At 43.3% G+C, this 24,133-nt stretch overlaps 1 protein-coding gene and 1 long non-coding RNA gene across 3 annotated transcripts in view; one reads left to right on the forward strand and one right to left on the reverse strand.

Annotated features, from left to right (window-relative positions):
• LOC141754602 (uncharacterized) overlaps window positions 1-24,133 on the reverse strand; it is a 479,452-nt gene that overhangs the window by 205,002 nt on the left and 250,317 nt on the right. The window lies entirely within an intron of this gene.
• Window positions 1-24,133, forward strand: part of mafa (MAF bZIP transcription factor a) — a 97,592-nt gene that overhangs the window by 31,538 nt on the left and 41,921 nt on the right. Inside the window, exon 3 of one of the 2 annotated variants that reach the window (XM_074613669.1) lies at window positions 6,146-6,402. The exons of the other annotated variant lie outside the window; for it this stretch is intronic. The gene's annotated coding sequence lies outside the window, so the exon portion shown is untranslated. Of the gene's footprint in view, window positions 1-6,145; window positions 6,403-24,133 lie in introns of those variants that run through there. 2 annotated transcript variants of the gene reach the window in all.

A 24,133-nucleotide genomic window follows, 5' to 3' on the forward strand; every position in this document is an offset into this window, starting at 1 on the left:
CACATCCCCGTCATATTGTGCACCTACAGTATTTAAAGATATATGCAAAAAATACTATATCAAAATTCAATCATCTTTTCTTCCCGTAAAACTAAATATGATGTGCACTTACGTAAGCTGGTGCCAACCAATTTCAACCAATAATATCATGCCATCCATCCATCAATCTCCAACTTTTAGCAACAAGGGAGATGTGTCCCTGTAGCTACGTATCATGCTATGTTGTAAGCCCAACCACTTTTTAGTGGTCCAAGAAGATACAAAAAGCCAGACCTAAACATTTACAACTCCAGGATCACTATGTCTTGTAAGGATTCACATGGCAGCCACAGATCCACAACAGCACCTGTGTGTTCTTTGCTGTGAAGTATTTTCGAACGACTACCTGAAGCCATCCCATCTATGGAAGGGCTACGATAAATGGGTGCACAAGCCCATCTGATAGGTCTCTGGGAATATGCCAAAGACAAAATGTTGGGAATCACTGCCATAGCCTACAGTGTACAGCATTTAGCTCCCACTTTCTCTAACTGTCTACGTCTGTCAACGCCTCATTCATTTCACCGTCCGTCCAGGAGCTGTGTTTCAGCTGCCTCTACTAATGGCAGTGTGGCAGAATCAAAGACAGCTTTATAATAGTAATTCCTCCCTACCGACAACCAAATTGTTCTGAGGGAGAGATATTGACTTATCTTGTCCATTGTCCCTGCGGTACAAATTCAACCACACAGCCATGAATACAATAGCCCGTTTTACACTTGAAATAAGGCTTGTACTCGGCTTCCTCTCCTTTTGTGTTTTGCCAGTGTAATACTCCAAAGTTATTTAGGTTTTTGAAGAGGATAGATTTGATAACTTACGTCTCTGCTGGAGGAAATGTGCAGAGTGTGTGGGTAGGAAGGGGGGGGGGTGCATGTCGTGAGTACTGCATTGAGAAAATGTTATTACATAAATGGACTATGCAAGACAAAGACTTTGATATTATCATAATTAAAAGTGAGCAGCACCATATGGTGAGGGAGAGGAGCTGCACGAAAACAATCAAATTGAAAGCCTCTCAGTGAGCAGAAATACATGAAATGCTCATTTTTCAGCCGGAAGAACTGACAAAGTCTAAACATACACTTTTCTATAACCTTCTCCTCTCCTCTCCTCTCCTCTCCTCTCCTCTCCTCTCCTCTCCTCTCTTCTCCTCTCCTCTCCTCGTCCTGTATGTGAGTGTAAGCCTGGTCAGTGCCCTGGGCCCTGCTAGGGGTCTACAGTATGCTCCAGGAATAGTCCATGAGTCACGTGGGCCGCTCTGTGGGATCTGTTCCCCTGGCAGGAAGCTGTTATATGGTTACAGTTATTTTTGTTGTCTGTCTGGGGATAGTTTTTACTGCGCTCCAGAGGATCAATAATTGTCATAAAAAGACTGCGTCACCTGGTGCCCTCTTTGAGCAGGACAGTGAGGTGGTGTGTGTAGGTTAGGGAGGCGTGTATGTGTGTTCATATGCAAGTGCAATGTGCACACGCATGTGCACACAAAAACCTGCTCACATGTCTAAATACAAACTATTTAATTAGACGTAAGAGCAGGTTTTTGTGTGCACATTCGTACAAGATCTAAGGGACATTTGTGCAAGTGTGCATGATATATGTTTGCATCAGTTTCTATATGAAGGTAAGATGAGGTGTGAGCTGACAAGAAGTGGTTTGTTTTAACGACAATGTCAGTGTCTGTGGAAAATGTGAAGCATGTGAAGTATGTTTGTTATGTGAAAGGAAATGAGCTGCAGACGGTGTGGTATCTGAGGTCGCAAGGTGTTTTTAGATGTGTTAGAAATATGTAATATAGGATGGGCTTTCATGGGTCAATCACAGTGTATTAGTATGTGTATAGTAGTAGTATATGTTTAATTTAACTACAGCCTGCATTGCCAATGTGTTATAACTCCAGCTCTGCCACTTTCCCCGTCGCCCTTTACCTCTTTGACCTGCTGCATCTGTCTTCCTGTCTGGAAGGCCACACCGCGTCCCTGTCCGTAGCATGTCTGCCGAGTATCTGTGTCTCTCCTATAGCTTGTCTACTGTATACAGTATATGTGCCACCGTAGCCCTAGAGCTGCAGTCAGCCCTGGGGACTCGGAGAGGAGGTCCTATAACAGCGCAGGCAACGGAAGCTGGCTCCTAGCTAATTGGTTCCTGTGTTAGCGGCACACAGAGACGGTGTCAGAGTCAGCACTTTCCCCTCCCTCTTCCCACGTTCCCTCTCCTTTTCCCTTTCTCCATCCATCCCTCCTTGCCTGCCTGGAAACCACAGATGCCGCAGGTTTGACATCCCTTCAGGACACACGCCTGAGCTAATATGTACATTGCAGGGTGTTTGTGTGTTGACGGAGGACTTGGGCATCATTGCTGCTGCTGCCAGTTTGACAAATAAATCAAGAATATTTTATAAATGTAGTACAAATTAATAGCAGGGGGAATTAGCAGAATGAACAGATAACTCTCAAAAGTATATTTTACCTCTTAGAAAAGTTGCCTCTTCCTCAGTGTGTTTATTCCTTGCTGCTTAGCCATCATCCTATACCTGCAATCTGGTCCGTCATTGTCTTCTTCTGTCCTTTGTATCTGTCTCAGCCCACTCCATGGGCAGAGCAGATGAAGGTCACTATGTAACTGTGTTTATGTCGCCCCTCCCCCGACAAACACACACCAACCCTCCTTCGGCTGATGGCCCCAATGACAGGGAAGGTCCAGGTAATCACAGCTTGTAGGTGTCTGTGTGCAAGGATGCTTCCTCTGTGCTCGTGTGTGTATGTGTCTCTTTTCATACTGCGAGAGTAGATGACTATGAAGTGTATCCCACTGAGTTGGAGTGGACCTGAAGAGAGTTCAGGTCTTTTCCTGCTCTGATCACAGAGTATGTGTCTGGTCGGCCACAGCCCGGTGCTGTACTGTGTTTATCATCGCAGGATGTCCTCTCACAAATGGTCGCAAACTTTGTTGTTAGCCTTGCGTTGGCTCTCACTCAAAGTATTATCCTCCACATTGTCATGTTCCTACCAAAGGGTAAATACTGTACCTCTGTGCTGCATTTCATGGCAGTTTAGGTTAATGGTAAACAATTTCATATGGACTTGCATTTTTTTATATAGCACTCCTGCAGGCACATATTATTTTGAGTCAGTTTTGAATGAATGAATTTGACCCATGGGAATCACCAGATGCCCCCACGATATGATATCATCACAATACTCATCACGATAAGATCTTAGATTTTAAAAATAAAAAATGTAAAATTTTGCGATAAGATATATTGCGATTTTTGTGATTTATTACCTTTTATCAACTGCAAATTATGCAGTTTGTCAACATCTGTTTTATGTACAGTTTTCACTCTGTTCATCTCAGAGTTTTTATTCACATATCTTGAGGTCAGAGGTCAAGGGACCCCTTTGAAAATGGCCATTACAGTTTTTCCTCGCCAAAATTAGCATTTAGAAGTGGGTCAGGGTGGATGTTCAAGCTCTGACACAGAAGACCAAGAATTGTGTCCTGCATCTCAGGTGTTGTTATGTTCAGAACTAAAACTATTGGTTATGTTTAGGGAAAAATTAAGTGTATTTTTAGTGGTATTAAAAAAAAATTATTGGCATTCCCCGTCTCATGCTTAAAGTCAGCAAAGACTTTTAAAATATTTAACCAAGACCATGATATTTCCAAACATTAAAGGGTAGGTTCAGACAATACCCACATGCCAAATGTGCATTGAAAGCATTACTGGTCCCCACTTTGTGTTACTGTCGCTTTGCTGTGGCTCAGACAGCATGCAAACAAAGTGCACGGTGGCACAGAGACGAGAATTTATACTAAAACCACTCCACCTTTGGAGTACTTGATTTGTCTCGCTCAAGCTGCTGAATACTCATATTACCTTCAGCTGGACATAAAATATTTTTGATTTTATATCTTTTTAAAAATACCTTCATCCAGTACGGACTGGAGGAACAACTACAGTGATCCGTAACTTTCAATGTACATATGAACATGTGAGTGTAGTATTACGATAGACTTGAACAAATGCAAACCTAACTTTAAACTAAGTGGTTTGAGTTGTTTAAACTCCCAACAGATGCCTTGTGTGGCAGACCCCTGTCTCCTGTCACACTCCTCTCACATCGCTGCAGTCTCCCTCCAGCCCGCCGACTCCAGCGCTGACCTCCTCTATGAGGGTAGCAGCCTGGGCTCGGCCCCTTCTCTGCCCCACTGCATTAAACATTGATGGAGCTGTAAGGGAAGGCTGGAGCCTGTCTCCTGCTCCGGTCTGGCCCTCGCCTATAGTAGGTCTCTTCTCTGGCTGTAACCCGTCTCCTTTCAATTCCTTTCCCTCCCTTTGTGATTTATATCATTGCTACTGCTGTGGTTATTTGAATGTGGTCAAATGGAGCTGTCTGCAGCAATTGCTGCTCAGTATAAGAGACACATCAAATCTCAAGAAAAGAGAGTGATAAGTGTCTGCTGCTGCCTGTGGCCAGTTGCACAGTAGCGAGATGTGACTTCCTGGAAATGAGAGTGTATTTGATTCCTGCATTTGCATCTCTATGTGTGGTGCATTTATGTTATGCATTATGACTCTTACCACAGAACACGGCTATATGAAAGGAAGTGGTAGGAGACACAAGACGGCAATAATTTCCTTTCTTTATCAGTGTGTGTGTGTGTGTGTGTGTGTGTGTGTGTGTTCCAGTACTGCTGCATAACATGAGAACATGATCTTAACACCTTGCTATCACTTTGTTTTCACCTTTATATCATTAAACAATTGGTTTAAAAGTAAAATCAAAATAAGTGTACATGCAGTGAGTACCAAATCTAAGTAGGCTACAAATAAATCAACATATATCAACAGCTTGTATGATATCTTAAGAAAAGTTATTTCTCATTTTTCATGCATTTTCCTACGAATGCCCAGCGACACGCGACGCACGTGTCAACTTCCACCCCGGTCTTTTCAATATAAATTTCCGTCTTGACAGGAAACAACTGGTTAGGTTTAGGCAACAAAACGACATGGTTAGGTTTAAAAAAAGATTGTGGTTTGGGTGAAAATAACTCCAGAAGTGGTGTTACTTAAAGGACTAGTGTGTAACATTTAGGGGGATCTATTTGCAGAAATGGAATATAATATTAATAAGTATGTTTTTTCTTTTGTGTACAATCACCTGAGTTTTCGTTACCTTAGAATGAGCCGTTTCTAAAAGTCATACAGAACGGACAAACCAATCTCTGTCAACTTTTCCTGCTTGGACCCATGTCGATACTGTTACTCCCCCACTCTCTTTCTTGCTTCACTACTCACTCACTACCAATGTACACACATACTCTAAGCACTCTACTCTTACAACAACTGGCTCTAGAGAGGGCCATTCACGTTTTTGTGTCGGACACCATAGTTCTTCTACATGCTTGGCACACAGGAGAAGTTGTAATCTGCAACTTCACCGCTAGATACCGCCAGATCCTACACATTGTTCCTGTAAGTACGGAAGTTATGTGAAAAATAAATTAACGGTACATATTTATTTTGTGGGGTATATACAAATTACAGTATTACTTTTCGTAGGTATAGCTACAAACAGTGTATGAGAACAGCCTGATAATTATATGTTAATGTCGATGCCACAAAAATCCACAGGGCCAGCAGAACAGCTCATAGTGACAAGTCCAAAACACTTACAGATCCAAGAGGGATTTAGTTGCCTCCACCCTCCCTCAGCCATCCTTACCCCACAGAGCCTTGCCCTGGGAGATCTGCCCCACAACCGACAAGTGGTGGAGTTCAGCAGCATACCAGACCAAATACTGAGTCCTGTTAAGACTGTTAATGTATTTATAGAGTGCAATGTGAGCCGGGTACGGGTATCAGACTGTGGGAGAGTGAGACGTTGTAATCTAGCATTTGTGAGAATCAACGTGGTGTTTGCGAGATCTCGGAGAAAGCACGTCTGTGTTTTCATGTGTGTGTGTGTGTGTGTGTTCATGCAGTGTGTGGATGTTTATACATGGCTGGAGCGGGCTTGTGTTAATCAGGATCATGTCTGATTATGTGGCCATAGGGCATGGAGGGTTTATAGACAATGCTTGTGTTTTGTGCTGGCAGACTGGTGTGTCGGGTCCTGAGAAAGTCTACTGGCGGATCTGCGCTGGCCCCTCTGCCATACAGGCAGCCCTCAGGCAAACTTCCATGCAACACGACTGAGTACAGTAGGGCTATTCTCTCTGTTCTGAACTACACAAAGCAGAGATATGATACATCCTGCAAGCTCTCTTTAACACAACACACACACACACTTTAGAAAATAAGATCAGAGTGATATAATGCAAAAACAAAAGGAGATAAAAAGGTTATGATTGCAATAAAGGTTCCTTCAATTTTTGTTTGGGATTTTTTTACACCTAACAATCAGATGTGATAAAATCATCTGAATTGGCAAAACTAAGCGCAAGGTTTCTCAATAATTTGAGGACGCTCAGACCAGTTGTCTGCTTCCAGGAGAGAGAATCACATGAGAATAATCCTAAGTGAAATAATCACAGCTCTGAGCAACAGCGAACGGAGATGAATAAATAAGGCTGACTAAATAAATGATCAGTGATTGTTTGGCTCTAAGTGCTGTTGCTGTAGCTCAGCATCCTGATTTAGTCGGAGCCTTCAGCCATCCCTCAGCGGAGCTATGGTCTTAGCGGAAGAGAAACGGCTAAAAAGCCCCATTCTTCTTCATACCTTCAATATTCAATGAGAGCGCTAATTGCACCGTGCTGAAAGAAAGAAAAAAGGGAGGGGGAGGCGGAGTGGGGAGGTGGGAGATGGGAGGGATCTACTGGCTAATGGTCCGTAGGGGGAAAATAAAGGAGAGGAAAAAAGGGGGATTTAAAAAGTTAGACATATCCTCAGGAGGTTCCTTCCTCTGTGTTTTTACCTGTGCGTCTCTTAGCTATAATGCTAATGCTCATTAGCCAGTCTGTGTGATATCCGCCGAATCGCGGCTACTGTAAGCGACCGTCACCGGGAGCGCTCTGGCGAATTGAGTGCATCCAGTGGTTACGCACACGCTCTTCTGTTGTCAGCCGGAATTCTTTTTTTTTTTTTTTTCTTTTTTGTTTTTACCTCAAAAGTTAGTTGGGGAGATATCTCGGAATATATTCGCTCAAGGTGCACCCATTTGTGAAGACGAATTGGGGGGATGCATATGCATTAAAAAGTCTTTGTGTGTATGAAATGCAAGCGCAGCACTTTAGCCTTCCCTCATCCTTCCACCCCCGTTTCTCCCTTTAATCTTTGGCTGAGTTATAATACAATAAGTCCCTATAATCATTGGATCTCCTTCTCTCGACTTACCTGGGATAAATGAATGGGTTTAAACAGGGAAGTAGAAGAAAAAGGGAAAACTATTTTACCATTGTTTAAAAAATAAACAATTGTTTAATTAATTTTTAAATTGAATATGCAACTTGTGACCAGCAGAGGCAGCGTGTGCAGGGCGTGTGTGTCAGGTAGCAGGCTGCAGCGTCTCCTTCTCCTCTCCCCTACAGTCAGCCCTTTCACTGTCCCCTGGTATACGGCAACTGAAATACTGCTGATCGGAAGTTTTTCTCATAAATCATGCCATCCACCAAACAAAGCAATAAAGATGTTTGTTTGCATTATTGAAGGAAAAGTATTGCCTTGGGTCAGCTTTAAGCAGCGGTGTGTGCGTGCATTCACACATTCTTAAAAATACATGTTCACTTGCTTGCCAAGTATTTTTTGCTTGAAAAAAAAAAAAAGTAATTTGCTTAAGAAAAGCATATTTTGTTGAGTTGACTCTCACAGTAATAATATTTTTGATTGCTCAGCCAATCAGAAATGAGCTGCCTGTGTGTGTTTGAGTGTGAAAGTGGTGGTGGTGGTGGGAGGGGGCACATACTGGATATATATGTTTGGCTGCAAGTCTGTGCTTGTGGATGCGAGTGTGTGCTCCTCTATGTTCCAGTTTTGTCTTTGGGGATCATTTACAACTCTCGACAATTTTATAACAGCCCATTCCGTGCTATTTATATTGATCACACATGCTGCCAAGCACAGGCTCAGAACACAGGCTTTCCCTGAATTCAACTCTCCTCTTCATCTGCTTTCCTTTCAACAGCTTCTCTTCCTTCACATTTTTTTTTTTTTACATTGATACAGAATCCCTTTCAAAAACCTATTTTTTCACTGTGGTGTGTGGTTATGTGTTTCTTAAGAAGACAAGATGATACTGTATATATCATATAGTTACGGAATTGCAAGCTTATCGTACAGGCACCCAGTGTCCTATGATGTGTTTTCAGTGCACACACATCAAATCAAAAAACAAATCCGTGCCTTGTTTCGTTACACTCACACTAATATGATTCCTAATATAGATAACATATAGATACGAATGACTGCCCCTTACATGACCCTCTGGCTTGTGCGTGCTGTGACGAAGCGTGTGTTATGTGGTCTCTTTCTTTCTCCTATGAGTCACACAGATACCCAGATAAATGCACACAAGTGAAATATGTTGATTGAAGTGAATATAATTAATTTTACTGAACTTTAATTAATTAATAACTCAGGAATAAACTGTAAATGATAAAACAATTTTTCAACAAGTGCCTTGGACACAAAATGTTGAACGCGTATATTCAATATCATGGCAATAGCAATGTATCCTCATACAACAGTTTGTATGATATCTTACGAAAAGTTGTTCCTCATTTTTCGTGCGTTTTCCTACGAATGTCTAGCAACACAGGACGCATGTGTCAATTTCGGCTCCAGTCTTTTCAAAATAAACTTCTACAGTAAACAACTTTGTTAGGTTTAGGCAACGAAACTACTCGCTTTGGGAAGAGATCATGGTTTGGTTTAAAATAACACCAGATGAAGCGTAACTTAAGTACGGAAGTTACGTGAAAAAATAGTTATCTTTTCTAAAAAGATGATGGTCTGGGTTGAAATAATTCTGGATGTGGCGTCGCTCCTTATACATCCTGGTTCACAATTATGTAGATTACATACAAATTGATTTTGTGGGATATATACGCATTACAGTACATTACTTTTCATAGGTATAGCTATTAACAGCCTGGCAAGAGTGAGGATACACAACGTACCTGTGTAAGATCATTTCCGCCTGCTTGCTAATTAGAGAGCAACTCAACCCAGGTCTCTATCAATAGGATCCTCCACTCAGTTGGTCAGTCAACAGCATTCCAGCTTAAGCTTGAAGCTGGTACACTCATTAAAACCAAACCAAAGTATTTAGTTCGCGGTCGCGAGGCTTGCGTGCGATTCATCGCTGCATGTGTTTGTGTGTGTGTGTGATGAAAGCGTATAGGCCCGTCCCCAGTTGTGCTGTAACTTAACCTGGTACATGGGAGTCTGTTCTGGGCTCTTGGCTCTACTCTCGTGGCCTTCAAGCATTCGGCACTTCATCTGAGAAGGAGTTTGTGAGGAGTTTCTTGAGTGCTTTGCATGGCCAACACACTCCTTTCTAACCGAGATAGTTCCCTAGAAGGCCAAAGCTTCTCCTGTTTCCCCCTTGAGAAAGTTTAAACACAAATAATCAAGCGTCAAGACACCGAGACGGGCCTAAAGGAAATGGGAGTCATTGCAAGTAGAAGGTGTGCACTGGAGGACTCGCGTATAAGAAACTGAAAGACATTTAAAAAGGACATTACCCTTTTGTTGTCTGCCTACTTTTAATACTTTTTACGACCCTGTTTACTCTGCCTCCTCACCCTTTCCTCTCCTCCCTCTCTGTCGCAGGAATGACTAATAGTAAGTGGCTTTCTAGAGGGGTGCTGCAGAGTGAGGGGGGTGAGAAACTACCTGCTTTTGTTATCTTAACACCCAGCGGCATGCGAGAGACAACCATCAAACATCCAGCTCCTCACTTGACATGAGCAGACTGCGCTGATGTGGAGGGAGCTGGCAGTGACATGGTTGGTGGAGTGAGAGTACGCTGCATCCTGGGCCTGGCAGCTTTATGAGCCCAGGGGGAACCATAAAGACATGCAGGCTTCCAGGCCCTCAGCTGCTCCCTGTGTTAGGGTTAGAAAAGCATGGGGGGACAGGGACAGGATGCCTGTTTGGTCAGAGTTCATTCTTATCTGAGAAGGGTCTTCCCATTCACAGTAGCAAGAGTGAAAGAGGGTTACTTCTATAACCAACTAAAGCTGCATTCATATACACATACTACCACGAACTTCCCTCTTTAACAGATAAAATGTAAACCGCATCAAAGTCACAGAAAAAGGCAACTACAATGTAATAAAAACAAGTAGTCATGTGCAGACACAAGTGCACACAGGAGCACACTAGGAGAAAAGATGATTTCCTTCTTCTCACATACCTGTGGCATGTCGCTGACAGACGGATGGGTCAGTGTTTGTTTTAGTAGCCAGGTCTCTGGATGACAGGAGGAAGCTCTGGGAGAGCTGTATCAGTGTTTAGACAGATACTACTGGGCCTGAAAGACACACGCTGTCCTCAGGCCTTCAGGACACTGCTCATAGAGCGAGGCAAAGGCCACAAAGATATCAGATGATGTGCTTAACACCAGCCCTGTCTCCTAAAAGTTACATTGCCATACAACTAAAATGCATTCTCAATTATTATTGGAAGGAAACGTATTGCCGTGGATCACATTTGACTTTGACGTACCAATTCTTTTGTAAAGTGGGATTTATGCTTGCCGCATCCGCAAGGGTCGCGAGTGTCCGCACGGCCAAAGTGACGTCACACCAGCAGACACGGCCCTTTGCAGGGATTCCTTGCGGCAGGTTTTTGCCTGTCCGTGCATATCCAAATTTTTCTAACGTTGTGGAAGGGGCTATGAAAATGGAGAACTTTGAAGAGCTTTGAGAATGTCTGTTTTCCGGGAGGAGAAACAGACAGAGTATAAAAGATCCTAACGTTTCCTCGTCACGATTCCATGTCAGCTCATGTCCGTCCAACCGCCTTTGCGGAGAGTATAACTGAAGCTTAAGTCCGCGGACGGCTGCAGCAAGTGAGGTAGTACGACGAATGACGCGCAGATCAGGTGACGTAGTATATCAAGCGACCGTTAATGAAAGTTATGTGAAATAATAACGTTATTGAAAGTTACGTGGTATAATAACAAGTAACAAGCGAGTCCACTACGGGCGGGTGGGAGTGGTGGTGGATGGGTCAAACTAATACCGGACTTTCCCCCAGGAGACCGCAGGTCATGTCCCGTGTGAAACTAAATAATTTGACTTTTTACTAAACCTAACCCAGTAGTTTTATTGTCTAAACCTAACTAAGTAGTGTCGTTACATTTTTTGTGTCAATTTACAATGTCAACCAAGTGTTAAAAACAGTTTAAAACTGCAAATGTAATCCCGGAGAAAATATGTTTCCCTCGGAACGTAATTGAGAATGCATTTTAGATGTATGGGGAAGTCATTTTGTGGGAGAGAGGGTTGGCTTAGACATGACATAGTCAATTAGTACTGCCAAATAATTTGGGAATATTTATATGTACCAGATGGGTAGTTTTACTGTGTCAGGACCATTTCAGTTAGTGTAAGTCCTAAACTTGCTTTTAAATAAGTCTGTAATTTCCCATGCAGCTTATTAAGACCCATTACATGGACCGGTGGTAAACCCTGCCCATTTAATCGCTAACAAATACCATTAGGCAGAGGACCGTTTTAACATGGCCAATGATTTTTTACTGTGTGTGTTTGCCCTTGTTTTCCCAGCTTTCATTGTGACTGGAGGTGGCCCACTTGGCAGGAAGTTTAACAGTGTTTTATAGAGTAACCCTCATTGTCCCAACCTCCTCATGGTAAGGAGTTAATGGGACCAGGTTGAGGAGGAGACGGAGACACACGGCGAGGAGCACAGACAGGTTTAGACACAATGGGAACACACACACTGCAGGTCTGCATGTGCATCTATCCCACTGATGGAGAACAGAGACCTCACCATCTGCAACTCCAAGGCACTGAGATACACCCACACACACACACTCTCTTACATCTATACATAGAGTAGTTACAAATTCACAGTTTAAATGCATATTAAAACTAACAGAACAAGAGGTACTGGTGTTGAAAGACATCCTGCAGAAATGTTAATATAAAAACAATGCTGTGTGTCTCTGTTGTCATGACTAAATGCTACTGGCTGAGCGACACGGTGGAGGAGATATGAGTCAATGCCAGCCATGATGGTGCAATCGCACGCTGTTTCTGTTGTTCAAGGCGTATGAGCGAGCGTTCCCTTTACAACCTCTGACAGTAAAGTGTGAATCATCAGTTGTTTCATCATCATCATCACACTCTGCCTCCCTCAAAACACAGTATGGGGGTTGTGACCGCTCCAGCCTTGTTTTCTAGTAATGTGTGTGAGCCAACCAAGAAACACGCTTTATCCTCCTTTTTCTCAAACCATCCTACCCCTTCTCTGTCTCTGTCATGCTTCTCACGCTCTCTGCTAAAGCATGGTTTAGAAAAAAAAAAATGCAGCTTCAACTTAAAGTGCATTTAAAAATAAATCAATCTATTCTCATCGTTCAGTAGTATTTAGTTTTGAGCTGCAATGATTAATCGATTAGTTGTTAACTATTAAATTAATCACCAACTATTTTGATAGTTGATTAATCAGTTTGAGTAATTTTTTAAGCAAAAAAAGGATAAAATTCTCTGATTCCAGCTTCTTAAATGTGAATATGTTCTGGTTTCTTTACTCCTCTATGACAGTAAACTGATTATCTTTGAGTTGTGGACAAAACAAGCAGTTTGAGGACGTCATCTTGGGCTTTGGGAAACACTGGTTGACATTTTTCACTATTTTCTGACATTTTATAGACCAAACAACTAATCGATAAATTGAGAAAATAATTGACATTGAAAATAATCGTTAATTGCAGCCCTAATTTAGTTTGCATTGTTACAAATTTTCCAAGTTGACTTTCAATTTACATCCGGCTTTTTCTGCAGATTAGAATTCACACAGATTACGATCAGGTTTCCTCTTTAAAACACAGCAGCTTTGTATTTAAGACTCAAACAGCATTTGTACTGGGAATGTTAATGAATGAAATTAGCATGTGGAGCAGTGAGGTGCGGTTTGAAATCCTCATCTCTATATTACACGTAACAAGAGCAACCACAGCTCCCCTACCTGCTTCTAACAGCTCCTGAGGCCTGGGGGGTGGGGGGTTCCAAAGATAACCTGTGGTTAAGATGGTCACACCGAGGTTCACAGATGTGTTTGAGTGCTGGATAGTGTTTGTGTGTGTGTGTGTGTGTGTGTGTGTGTGTGTGTGTGTGTGTGTGTGTGTGTGTGTGTGTGTGTGTGTGTGTGCACACCTGCAGGCGCAAACCTACATCCGTGGGGGGCCAAGAAAAGGGAAAGAGAGAGGTGGGTAGAGAAGTTTCTGTTGCCACCGATACCGTATCATTTGTCACCACCTGAAAAGTCACTGCTGCTGTGCAAACGAAAACACTAACAGACTCCGAACATCTGACATGTTCCGTTGAGCGAGCTTACATAATGAATGTTGGTTTTCAGCAAACTGTCTTGAAAATGAATTAACTGGATTTATTGCAATAGTACATAGTGACCCAGGCTTTCAGAGACAAAACACTAATGCATCCCGTTATGTTGGCATGCTGCCGTTTGTGTGTGTTTTGGGAAGGCGTTTTATTTATAGTTCGTATTGTTTGACATTTCTAAAAATGTATTATTTGTGAAACGGGTGTATTGAATTGCCTCGGAGGCACCGTTTTCAAGCCCATAAACAAATGTTGATACATGAGAATTAGGATGGAGTATTTGAGGGCTTAACATTGCGAGGCTCCTCCTGCCTTGTGTACAAACGAAAATAAAACATCCTGTTCATTTTGGAAGTGTGTGTATAAGATTAGGGGATGCACAAGTGTGTGTTACTAAAAGCAGAAAAAACAATCGATACAGTGAAGACTGACCGGGAGACTCACCCGGAAAAGAAAGAATGATCACCACTTTTATTACCAAAATAAAGTATAACCACAGGATTGGCTTTACTCTGTTTCTTTAATCCTCAGATTACAGCAGATGGTCAATATTGACCGTGCTGGTGGACTTGATCTGTCACAGGTTGCAGAAAAAAGGAAATCTGTGATCACCTTTAACAGAAGTGTATTTATATCCAGTTTTTATTTAAAGAAGTATTAGGATTACTTACTCACGGTGAGTAATGTACCCTCAAATGTCTAATTTCGTGTCCTACAGTTGTGTTTGTTTTCTTCGGTAACGTGATTGTTCGATATGAGCTGCACCTTCCCAGCATTGCGGAAAGAATGGTATCTATTTCTGTTCCTTCCTGCCATGGCTTCGAGCAGGCATCCATATCTTACCATAACCCCATCGTCGTTCTCTCTAGACCCATATCTCTGTCAGCCTCACAGAGTGAAACGCTGCTTCCTGTTTGGTTTGTCCAACCAGTGCCTCTTACTGGCTGCTCTAATGTTCCTATGTCAACTTTGACCCTACTTAACTGAAACCACTATCAGCGCGGTCCGCCCCAGTCACAGGAAGTCATGCTCTGAACTCGTGGCCTCAGAGATGGTTACGAAAACAGGTAACAAAGAGTGAAGCAAAAATACACTGAGTGGGAACACATACCGTAACACTGTGCAAATGCTTTCAATGGAGGAGACGTGCACGCTAAAGTACAAATACAGACAGAACAATAAAAAGTAGTGATATTAGAAAACAGATTGATGTTGGTTTCACATGGCTATATATAATTGATGTTGTGGAGAATGGGTTTGTATGTCCTCTTCCCATTTAGATTAAACAAACAGCTTAGGGTTTCGATCGCTTCTGGAGTCTATCTGCGGTATAACCATCATCTTTCATTCACCCTTTCAGAGATGTTTTCTATTTGACTGTCTCCTCCATCCTCCTCCACTTCTGGTGTACTCTAAACCACGACACTCCCACACAGAGCGCTGCAGCCCGGCAGCTGAAGGGTGAGACGACAAGTAAAAAAATTTAAAAAGACAGGCCTCTTTTGGCTTAGTTACCGCCACAGCAGCAGTCACACACACACGACTAGTAGGCGCTAAGTCTCACGCTGAGTCTGAGGATGGAAGACGTGCGCTCCAGATAAAACTCAGTCTCCTGAGTTATGATGTTGCGTGTCTGTTCTGCTGTTACGGATCAAAAAGTTGAACGAACTGACAAAATATCTGTCGGGAATCTTTGATGAGTGAGTAATGTTAAAGAAAGTAAAGAGGAGGAGGAGAAGGATGGGCGAGAACTTGCATGTGTGCATCTCTGTGGGAGTGGGAGAGTAGTTGAGATGAGAAAAGATGAAGAGACTGAAGATATGAAGGAGAGACAGACAGCACAGCAGACCACTGAGTGTCTAAGAAAGTGAGCGTAGCACAGTATCCATCAGCCTTAATAGAAACATGCACCGGCCCATTATGGAGAGGTGTTTGAGAATAAATCATCTAACAGGCCCCTTTTCAAAGCATTACCCTGTCAAACCTAATCTAACCTACCTCTGTCTGCTCTCCCATCCCATGCCGCACCCCCTCTCCTCTCTCCCTTAGTGAGCAAAGCCGTTTGCCGCCTCAGGCAAGGGCTGGGAACATAAGAGCAAAGTCACAGCAGAGCCGTGGATACGAGTCACCACCACAGTGTCTCCTCTCAGACTGCATGCTTTGCTTCACAGGAAAAAGGCCCACATTGTGAACCAAACACTCGGGGTTAACTCCATCAATATGGGTTCGGTCACCCGGCGCAATATTTAAGCCTCAAAAACGTCACTTTTACAAGCACACTTTGAACGTGTAATTTGTAAATGAATTTGTTTGCGAATTTGACAAGAATTTTTTGAACAAGAACGCCGCAGCCTTTGGAGAACAAAAGGGAAACAAGTTAATAGTCTTTGATGTGACCGCTGCTGCAGTGAACATGGATGAGAACTGCCTTCCTCATGTCTCCTCTGTGTCTGTCACACAGTGTGGTTTTCACCACAAGACACATCCCCTATCCTTCTGGGAACCATAAGGCCAACCTCTATGACAGCACGGCAAAGCAACAAATAGACTAGCGCAGAGACTCTGACCGCGAGAAAGGAGTTTTAGAGAAGGATGCAGACTGATTGTATCTCTAATGCTGCTTAAAGGAGGGACTAATTGTGTCTGCATGCACAGAAGCTTCAAATCAGATATATAACATTCACACTGTTTGAGCAGGCTTTTTTTATTTAATTAAGTTTGAGTGCAAATTTTGTTTTTTTGTTTTTACCTGCATATTCACAATTAACATCTTAATGACTTGGCAGGGTTTCTGATACATGAGAACTGTTTCGCACAGGTTTGCACTTCCGTTCTCACTTAAGGACAAGCCCCATTGATCGGTTGGATATGGGGCAATAAGCCTCGTGTGTTTTTCCATGGCTCCCACCAGTGCTGAAGCAGGCCGATGCTCTGGGCGGCTATATGTGTGTGAGACGGCTCGGCCCGCTGACTGACAGCCCTGGATAAGGGATAGTGTGTCTGCCCTCAGTGCCAGCACAGCTAGAAGTGATAAACACCGGCAACCTGATCCAGAGACAAGAGACGCCTCTGCCTCCGACAGAGTTCAAACTTAATGCACTTCTATTCTTCTTAGCCAAGTCCAGATTCGCTTGGCTCTACCGTGCTGAGCCTATAGCTGACATGGCCCGGCCAGGTGGAGGTCGGCAGAGGCTATTCCAGCAGTTTTTCTGACCACCTTCTGATTGGCTTTTCCCATCTCATCCCCAGTCTGACACACCATCACCGTTCCAATCTGTCTGCTGCCTCTGCTTTACAGCTTTCAGTCGTCATTATTCCAAAAGCTTCTCCTATTCAATATTCCTATTGCGCCAACAGGACCTGAGCATTCTCTCTGGTCTGGAATATTTATGGAAAGTTTATTTTATCTGTTTTTTATTGCTACTCTTGTGCAAATAGGCCCCCATAGAGTCCCTAGTCCCTGCCCTTGCAGTAATGGCAATGTAAACATGGGAAAGTAATTTGAATTCTAACAAAGTGGAGATTAGCTGGTGACAGTTTGTGGCATGGGCGATTATTTCTAAAATAATCCTGTTTTGATATGCATCTGCGTCCCAGCAGGAATTTTCAATTTGTTTTCCCATTGCCGCATGTAAACAAGCTCTAGTGTCTCCTTATCATGGCGTCGCACGGACAAGGAAAGAGCGTATGCCTGCCCCCCCACCCCCCTCTTCCCTTCTTCCATCTCACCACACAACCTGTCTCCTCCATCCTGCTGCATCTGGTTAGAGCCGCTGAGCAGCCGCGCTTGTCTGGGTTTCAACAAGTCTCTTTATCGAGAGCAGGTAGGGGGTTTTATGTGTGTACCTGCAAAGTCATTTGCAAACATGAAGTCCTCAAAACGCACCCCCTGAATATGTTCTGCTTGAGGGGTTCTGCCCATTCCCCGTCTGAATAGGCAAATATGCAACATGGCAAAATGGCCCACCCTACCCACAGGCCTGGGGCATGTGATAAATGTTTACACTTTTGATTGTCAACTAGGAGTTATGGAAATAATTGACTATTTATTTGAAATACTCGCAAAAAAAAAAAATCCACTTTAATTTAAAGTTACGGACTTCATCCAAAATATTACTGAAAAATGCGATAATATAAAGATTTATTGTCATAAGTTGGCTCTGTTGTAGACGTTTACTAGAGAGGAGGTATTCATTCATTTCACATGGCGCCTGTAGAGGTGGTAAAGTCCTGAGCAGTGAGATATTTGCTATTTGCTTATACCCGCCTTTCATGTGGATAGAAAGCCAGGGGGCTATTTATCTCTCGCTGATTGATTGCTCTTGCCTGCAGCTAATCAGCATGTAGCTTGTTGTGTCTTAATGTTTATGGGGATTATGCGAGGATAAACATGGTAATCCCCAATGTTGTGCAGGACTTCCAATTATCACGCTGCTTCACCAAAAATAAGGTCACCATAGATTTAACCTATTAATACAATATAAGCCAGCCGACATCCCTCCGCTGTTAATTTCACCTAAATTAAACCCGACTTCAGACCCAGATCCGAACCCACAAGAACCTGGCTGGGAGTCAAAAGTGACTCATCTCCGCTACAGCAGGTTGTGATTGGAGCTGACCAGCTAGGTTAGGCTGTGGTCACCGCCGTGACTGAGGCAGGCTTCCTTACAGATAGAGATAACAGGCAGAGGTGAATGTCTAGTCCATGCTGACAGTCTGGATCGATTAGGGATGGATCACTTACACGCAGCGATCGTTACAACCCCACCCCAGCGCTCAGGTGGAGCCACGGAGTGACTCACAGCGGCAGCACAGAGAGGTGATGGTCCTGACTGAATTGTACCCTTGCCAAGCTACATTTAAGAGCTATGTATACAACTTCTGGCAAAAGTATCCTGCAATCTCTGATTGACAAAAACTGCATGATTGATAAACCTCCTCTTTCCACGCCATTAAGGGTGTGTGAGAAGAGAGGATGCGGAGTGGCCTGGCTCTCGCTGCTAGAGCCACCTCCATATCCTCCCCTCATTAATCTACTCTAATACATTCACTGCAAAGAGCTGCTTTCCCGCTGAAGAGCAAGCAGGCCTTAAATTACAATACAGAGGAGTGGAATCATTACTACCTTTAATGTTCCCAATCTAATTGAGGCATTAATTTAAGTAGAGTCTCCAGTGAGGATTATTCATAACTGCTTTTTAATTTAGAAGGGTGATCAGCGGAAATATTCCCCAGATCAGAGACAAAGTCCCTCCTCTGGTTTCCCCTTTTGCCGCTTTTCAAAGCCCCTTGACATTCGCAGGGTGAAGCGAGAGGATACACACAGCAGAAGAGAGACGTCCCTGCTATTTAAACAATAAACACAAACACTACAGTGCAGCTCCTTTGGTGTGTTTCCTTTTCATGTAGCGCAATGTAATGTAGGCCTAATGTTTCTGCACAATGTGTGTGCTGCACACAGAGCTGAATTACAAGGGACAAAAATCTATTTTGCCCAGAAAATTATATTTTGCACAGGGCCACAGAATCAACCTGTACCCTATGCTGAACTATACTCAATATTGTGGTATTTTAAATGAATATGATTGATTTTGACGTATTTTTCATATTAATATCAAGAAGAAAGGTAGGTGCCTCATCACTAGATTTTGACACAGAGCAGGCCTCAAATATTTGATTACAATGCAGGGACCCATTAGGCACAACATCAATTTATTGTTTTTAGTTGAATGGTGCAGCTTCCTAAATAAACATGCATTAGCCAAATTTCCCCAAACAGAAATACTTATGATGATAAACTGACCATTTATTGCAAATGGTTAGGCAGTCAGATTTCAAAGAATCTGAGCGACAATCAGAAGTTTCTACTCGGTGAAGTAATATTCAAGTGTATTACACACACGAGTAATAGTATAAAGAATTCAGGTAACCTATGAACCAAACTATGAATGTTAGATCATACGTAGCAAAAAACAAGCTTCAAGCAACAAGCCTGGATGAACACAATACTCCACTATTGCACAGTGAAGCTGGGGACTTTGGGAGCTCTTTAAGTCGGGTTTCCACCAAAAGACTTTTAGTCCCGGGAACTACTTTTCAGGGAACTCAAATGTTCCTTTAGCCCACTGTCGTCTGCATTACCACCACAGTCTAAAGACCTGCGAAGATTAGGCAAATTAGTCCGCTGACGTATGAAAAAGCAACATGACATGGGACGAGGGCTGCCGGTGGCCACAGCGGTAAACCCACTCTGCAGCCTACAGTTAAGCGTGCCCGCCTGTTTCATCTAAAAGCACGCTTAAAAAAATATATGGTTTAGTCTCACTGCGATGACATTTACTGCTCCATAGTATTTACTGATGCACGTTGAATGTAATGAATGAAATGAAACTAAGAGCGTCTGTCTCCACAGTAAATCATCTGTTGAGTGTTTGAGCCTAACTTTACTTTCAATGTTATCAATATAAGAAAAATGCTCTCCCCTTATCCTAAAATGGTCCTAAATTGATACTTGAGTACGTCCTTGTTTATGAATGACGGCGTACAGCGGAAGCACCGTCGTACTTTCAGAGTACTACCCCTCGACCAGGGCCTTTTTCGGGGGTAAATGGCCCCTGTAAAATGTCCCCAAAACTTAATTTAGACCCTGATCCCTGCAGTCGAAACATAATGAGCTCCTCAAAAGGTTCCTAGTTCCAGGGGATTGGTCCCGCGGTGGAAACGTGGCTTTAGGGTCTCAAGCTCCAGGGGGAGTTTGGTCAGTAATTCTGCCATATCTGTCTATGCCTGTACAGTATACATGTACTGGTTCAGCATATAGTATGGTGATTTAGTGTGATAACTAGTTTAGTTATGCTTCTTGAGATGTAGTTTCCTGTAGTGTTGTTGACAGAAGACGATTCTTTTAAGCTAACAGCCGTTCCACAGCTATAACAATGAAAACAAACATTTTCAGTCATCAATGCTTTTTGCAAAAGTTGCCAGTCTGCTTATTTCTTTGTTAGACAGGCTAGTGTGAGAGAGTAAAGAAACATTTTCCTTATATTCTGTTTCTGTACCGTATACCTCCAGCAGTGGTGTTTTCATAGGCTGCATTTTCCCCTTTGAAATCACTTACTTAAACAGTGAGGCTCAGTGGGGAGGATTATTAGTGAGGGAACTCCATATTGAACCACAGCAGCCAGATTTGGCCAAAGGGGAGAAATCAGCAGCCCACGAGACACGGGCATTTGATTGTTGGGAGTCTCTAAAACACACAACCAAACAAGAGCACTTAAGGGACAAGCATATACGCCGCACAGGCACACGCACACACACACACACACACACACACACACACACACACACACACACACACACACACACACACACACACACACACACACACACACACACACACACACACACACACACACACACACACACACACACACACACACACACACACACACACACACACACACACACACACACACACACACACACACACACACACACACACACACACACACACACACACGCAGACGGACCATGCCCCGCGGGACTTGAGTCACACTGATACCGTCGCAGTCCCCCTGTGGCACTAGAAGCAGGCACGGCATGCCATCTGGAGTTGGGAGGAGGGTTTGTTAGAGGGGTGTTGAAACCGAGTGGTACATGCTTCGACCGTGTGGCTGACCATCTGGCTTGGCATACTGTGTACCAGTAACTTTGAGCAGTCCTGCAAGAGAGAGGAGGAGGAGGAGGAGGAGGAGAGATAGATGGATGGGTGGAGACAGAGGGGGAGATAGCTGTAGGGTTAAAAGCAGCCAGAGTTTTGTGGCACCAATTTGATTGATGTGTTCGGTATAGCTCTCTCAGTCTCTCTCTCTCTTGCACTCTATGTTTGGAAAGTCTGTTTCCGCAAAGGAAATAATTCTCTATGGGTGGTGTATACGTTATAAGGGCAGGAACTAAGGGTTATTTTCATTATCGATTAATCTACCGCTTATTGTCTCGATTAATCCTTGCTCTATAAAATGTCTGAAAAAAGCAAATCAGTTTCCCAGAGCCCAAGTGACGTCTTCATATTGCTTGTTTTGACGATTGACTGACTAAACATTTTTTTACAGATTATCTTTCTATTGATTGATTAATTAATTAATTGATTATTGCTACAGCACCTAAGTGAACAGAACAAAACTTAGTTTGGGTTTTCTAAGATGAAGAATAAGATGAATAGGAATAACTAGAGGTGGAGCTGGTGTTTGTAGGGTGGAGGGACTGAGGAACTTAACCCCCTGTCTGTGGGAAGACTGCCAACAGCAGACACACACACACACATGAAGTCTGCGTCGCTGAAAGCTCCATGACCCTTTTCTTACCGCACAGACTGAGCAAGAGACCCAGAGAGAGGACTGAGCGAGAAAGAGATAGAGAGAAAAAATGGGGATTTATCTTATGAGCCAATGTGTGGCCTGACTCATGTCTGCATTAAGCCAAGTGAGGTATCCGCTTCCCCTTAATATTTTATAGTTTCCTTCAAAGAGGTCCCGCTGCCCGTACTAAAGTCGCTGTATGGCTTCAGTACAAGAATTCAGACTTCCTACCAGGTATCCTGGGCCTGTATAGAGTTACTCTTCTCTCCTTTGCTGATCTCCTTCCTCACACACTTTATCGCCGCATTACAGTGACTGCACACTTCCCCTGAACCCACCAACAGTATTACCTCTAAACACAATCAGTGGACGTACGACCAGACATGTTTTCAGCTGTGTTAGATGAAGGAAAATGAAAGAAAGGATTCGTTGTCATATTGAAAACTTCTTGTCAAATTGACACGATGAGTGTACCAATCATAGATTGTATATAAAGATGGACGACATGACAGCTCCCCAAAAGTGAAGCCAAAACATCTTAATCGCCCCCTGGTGGCTGGCTGCAGTATACGTCATTAATCCCACTTCCTCCATGTTAGTGGATGGGACATGGGCCAAACTAAAAAGTAAAACCTTTTTCCAAAAGATGGTTTCTGTCATTTTAGGTAGTTCTTATGACGCTGATGTATGTTCAAGTGTTAATTTTTCTGATACACTTGGTTTTAATTAGTTATTTGATGCTATAAAAAGGGGGTGAGACATCATGATTGGTAGCTGTGAGTCTCTCTCGCTGACCTGATACCGCATTGCAGTCTCGCGATTGGTTCAGGCAGGTGATATTGATACCCTGGCTCAACCGCCCCATCATCATCGAAATCTCAAGATAGCAGCTACCGTATTCGGTATATTCTGTCTTCACTTCTGTACAGTGGGAGGAAGTGAAGACGCGTCGTCTATCTTTATACAGTATATAGTCTATGGTACCAACAAGGGTTTTTTCGCAACACTTTGGCACCTCAGACAGACATTATAGCACATATGCCATGTGTGCATACATCCACACACCTCCCACAAGTGTCTATGAGGGTAGGGCAAACCAACATTTATGAAAAAGGAACTCTGCTGAGTGCAATGATGCTACGACAAACGTTACGAGTTTGGCCATAGTACGTTTTGAAGTTATGTGCCTTTTTGTTCACTCACTGCCACACCCCCTTTTTACCAATTAGCATGAACACAAACACACACCTTCACACCGACACACTTGACCTCCATGCCAAATTTCAGCCCCCTAGAGCAAAAACTGTGGCCGCCAATAGGGTGGGTAAATGTTTGTGGACCGACCAACCGGCCAACAGAGTGAGCTATAGAGCTGCTGGTCGCAGCTAAAAATATGTGTGTACTGTATGTATTTATGTTGGTGCCCAATTACTGACCAGTCAAAGGGACGAAGGGTTTTCGAGAGATGGATGAAATCTGGTCCTGCTTTAACTTCAAAGCCAGGAAAGGGTATAGAGTTCCTAAACACATCATGAATATTGAAGACTGTAAAGTCACTCTTTCTGATCTGAAAGAGAAACTTTTGAAGAGCGCCACCCCGCCTCTTCCAGCCCCCCGACTTACAGTAGCCAAGCGGATGGGCAGTCCATTAACTATTTAAATGCACACAGAGATGTGAGAAGTAGTGGCCAGCATTTTAATGAAAAACAGAGAGCGGATTGGCTCCTGAAGGGACCACTCTGTTTCTGATTACCATTACTACAGCTCAGAGTTACATTTATAGGTCTGGCAGTGATTAAAGTTACATTGATATTTTCTTTTCTTCTTCTTTTTCTGGAGTCCGTGTACGCATGCTCTTCTCTCCCTAACCAGATGTTTTGGTGCAGAGCCTTCGTGGCAGCTCCATTTTTATGTCTGCAAGTCAAGACAGTGACAAAGTGCTACTAAATCCAAATAGGTCTGAGTCAAAGCCAACGTGTCATCTATCCTTCCTATTTCCCCTCAGGGAGTTCTCACCTATCCAGCCTTCACGGTCCTATCTTGGGCACTGTGCTAATAAGGAACACCCCGTGTTTAAGCTGGGTGAGGCCCTGTCAAGGATTCTGGTTCAAGGCTACGGTGCCTACACGGGGACACTGCCAGTTTGGGATGAGAAATGGGGGTGAGAATATTTCACTCCTTCAGTCATTAACTAC

This window comes from Sebastes fasciatus, chromosome 2 (assembly GCF_043250625.1).
Source record: "Sebastes fasciatus isolate fSebFas1 chromosome 2, fSebFas1.pri, whole genome shotgun sequence".
NCBI lineage: Eukaryota > Metazoa > Chordata > Actinopteri > Perciformes > Sebastidae > Sebastes > Sebastes fasciatus.